Raw genomic sequence first — 3,250 nt, 5'->3', positions numbered from 1 at the left:
GCGGCGGCGGAGGCCCGCGTGTCTGCTCACCTTCCACATCCGTCACCCTGCTCATTACCCGGCTGAATTTGACACATCAGAAATGTCCCTTTGACAGGAAAGTTTATCCTGGAATGAAAACTGAAGCAAAAGAAAGAAAACCAAAGAAAGATGAAAGTGTAATTTATATTCTCAGATTTGCAATTGTAGTCTTGTCTTAGAGGCAGGATATATGTCAGCTCCTTGGGAGCGGGGGATGCGGTTCCAGAGCCCCGGGGCTCACATGGGTCTGATGGGGGCGCGGAGGGCCTTGTTCATTTCACAACCCAGTGGGGCTTCCGGACACCGCGTCCCTGTCACTCGGGGCCGGCCAGCTGCTGGCAAGGCCCCTGGCGGCAGCACAACAAGCTCATCTTGGGAGAAATTGGCCCATAAACTCCAAGATGCGGGCACTCTGGTATTCAGCTGCCACACACACTGGGTTACCAGCAACTGGTTAATCAATAGCCCAATTTTGTTTAATCCTGGGCCTTAACAGTTGACACCTTTTGTCCCTTTTCCAATTTTTACTGTGGGGAAGTGAGCCACTCCTCCTTTCTCCTTTCTGAGGCAGGGAGGACACAGGGCGTGGGAGGGGAGACAGGAGTGCCCACTCTTCTCTCGACATGAGCAAATGTGCGGGGGTTGCCATGTCCACAGCCCTGGGCCCCCACGGGCCCACACGGGTCTCCGCGGCCTCCAAAAGGGGAGCCCTTTGTAGATGCCAGAGTAACTCCAGCACACACCTCCCCGAAGCCATAACTGTAGAATCATTATCAATTATAACCCCAACAAATATGATTTTATATCCAATTGGCTCCGTGTAGATAAATGTATGTTTGCGCAACGAATGCCTTTGTCAAGATTTTTTTTACGCTCCAAGCTGGATTTTCATTAATGAAGGAAGTATTCATTTAAGCACTCAGATCTTTATTAGTAATCGGCAGCAAATAAGCTGAGTAATCCGTTTATGCAACCATATATATCTTTCAGAATCAATGTTTTCAGCTGAGACCGCTGCTGGAGGCTGGAAGGAGATGAGGAAGACTCACCACAGTCCATCTTGGGCCCTGTTGGTGTCTCCGGACGTGGTCACTGCTGCATCCGGGATGACTGGAGAAAACGTGTTTAATTAGCTTGGAGAGGCACCGGCTGGGAGCTGGTGGGTTCCCTGATTTGGTGGACGTCTTATTTACCTGAGTGGATCCTGCGGACAAGAGGGACGACTCTGAGAAGTGGCGTCACAGGGTTGCTGGGCACGCTTTGTCTGACTGTTGGAGGGTGCAGATGCAGCTCTGCGATGCCCTGCTCCAGGAGGAGGACAGTGGGACACATCCTCAGCCAGCTGCAGAGCCGTGTCCTGGCATGCACTGGCCAGCATGGTGGCCCTTGCACTGCAGAGATGCACTGTGTGTGCCCCTCCCATTGGTGGCGCTCGACAGCAGGGTGGCAGAGAGGGCCCCACCTCTAATCTGAACCTCAAAGGGTGCTGGGGGGCAAAGAGGGGCTCCCGTGACACCCGGCGCCTTCTGGCCTCTGGAATGTCCTCAGAGCCGCGAGGGCCTCATGAAGCCCACAGCGCTACTCCTTGGGGTGACTCCTGCAGAGGGAGTCTCATGTCACTGCTTCCCTTCACCGTTACACTGTGGACTGTCCCCACCCCAGCGGAGGGTGGTCACTCCCACGCCACCCTGCGTGACAATGCCCCCCCACCGGGCCCGGGAGCTCCTGTGGGATTTGCCTTCGAGGAGGCTGCTGAGCGCAGTGTTCCCAGGGCTTAGCGCTGAGCATGATGGGACAGAAGGGGACAGCACAGGGTGCCTTTCACCCCGCCACTCTGCCTGGAGAGGGCTGCGCGTGTGGTCAAGGGCACGTGGGGCTCCTCCAGAGGCCTTCAGGCATCTCTCCGCCGTTCTCCACCAGAGGCCTCCCGGAGAAAGGGCTGGTCTTTGAGCCGTGTCAACCAAGGTCATTACGAGCTGAGATGGATGGGTGCATCAAGAGGAGGTGTTTCCCACTTTGCAAGGAGCGCCGCGAGGGCAGACCTCTCTTGCAGGCCCTGGAGAGCTCAAGATGGAGTCTGGCTTCCCAGAAAGTGCTTGAAGCTTCTCTGGAGACCAGAGTTGGCAGCTTAGAGGGTCTGGGGTGGGGAGCCTGCTCCTCCAGCCCCGGGGCTCAGGACTCCAGGCAAATGGGGTGCCAACCTCACCCAAGCCCTGGTCACCTCAGCTTGTGGCTCGGGGTTTGTGGAAATATCACAGCTCTCCGGTGGAAGACACAGTAATCAAGTAACCTGCTCTGACCAAACTCATTATTGAAGTTTTTTTTTAAACATAGCATATGTCATGTATGTTACTTTTTCATTAGCATATAGAGCACACAGAATAGTGAGTGTCTTTTTAGAAAAGTGGCCCACGCATATGACATAGCTCGGCCACTTCCAACCCTCTGTCCTCGCTCCCTTCCCTCCTCCTTCCTGGGTCTCCTGCCCACCTCCAGAAGTCTACCTTCTAGTCTCCTGTCGTCTCTCAGCAATGAATTAATTAACTAATTAAAATCTAGGTTTCTTACCTGAAGAAAACATGCAATATTTAACTTTGTGAGCATGGGTTATGTCACTTACTAGACAGCTGCGATTTCATCCACCTTCTGGCAAACATGTTCTCCTCTGCGACCGGATCATTTCCACCGTGTGTATGTACTGAGTTTTCTTTACCCTCTCATCTGTTGATGGGGATGTGAGCTGTTTGGGAGCTCAGCTGTTTTGAGCTGCACTGCTCTAAACTGAGTAGAGCAGTTGTCTTTAATTCTTTTGGGGATCCACTCAGGGATAGCGGGATCAAGTGGAATTTCTGTCTTGGGTTTTTTGGGGGAATTTACGTGCTGACCTCTGCAGTGTTGTGCTAGCTTGTATCCCGTGACTGAAGTTGTCCGTGGAAGCTTGAAGGGGTGAGAGCAGCCTCAGGGACAGTGGAGCCCAGCGCTGTCAGCTCCCCGCGCTCACACGGCGGAGACTGGGTGGCGGTGGAGGGGCATGGTTCGAGGCAACACCTTAATCCCAAGAAACAGTAGTACAAATGTTTCTGTGAATTATGCCGGACTTGGTGACCAGGGCGCTCTGGTTCTCCTTCAAAGCAATGGAAAGAAAGAGGAGAGGAGGGAGGGAGGTGTCTTGACTTGACTTGACTTGACTTGACTTCACAGCCATTGGGATTAAGGCACTGCCTCAAAT

General features: G+C 53.4%; 1 protein-coding gene across 1 annotated transcript in view; it reads left to right on the top strand.

Moving 5' to 3' along the window:
* The window catches only part of Atg4c (autophagy related 4C, cysteine peptidase), a 179,444-nt gene extending 176,826 nt beyond the window's left edge, over positions 1-2,618 (top strand). Inside the window, exon 14 of the transcript XR_001234058.1 lies at positions 1,012-2,618. The gene's annotated coding sequence lies outside the window, so the exon portion shown is untranslated. The remainder of the gene's footprint in view (positions 1-1,011) is intronic.
* The last annotated feature ends 632 nt before the right edge of the window (positions 2,619-3,250 follow it).

Source organism: Chinchilla lanigera, unplaced genomic scaffold, assembly GCF_000276665.1.
Source record: "Chinchilla lanigera isolate Chin_1 unplaced genomic scaffold, ChiLan1.0 scaffold00022, whole genome shotgun sequence".
Lineage (NCBI taxonomy): Eukaryota > Metazoa > Chordata > Mammalia > Rodentia > Chinchillidae > Chinchilla > Chinchilla lanigera.
Note: the sequence above shows the minus strand (reverse complement) of the source record. Positions and strands in the feature narration are given on the sequence as shown.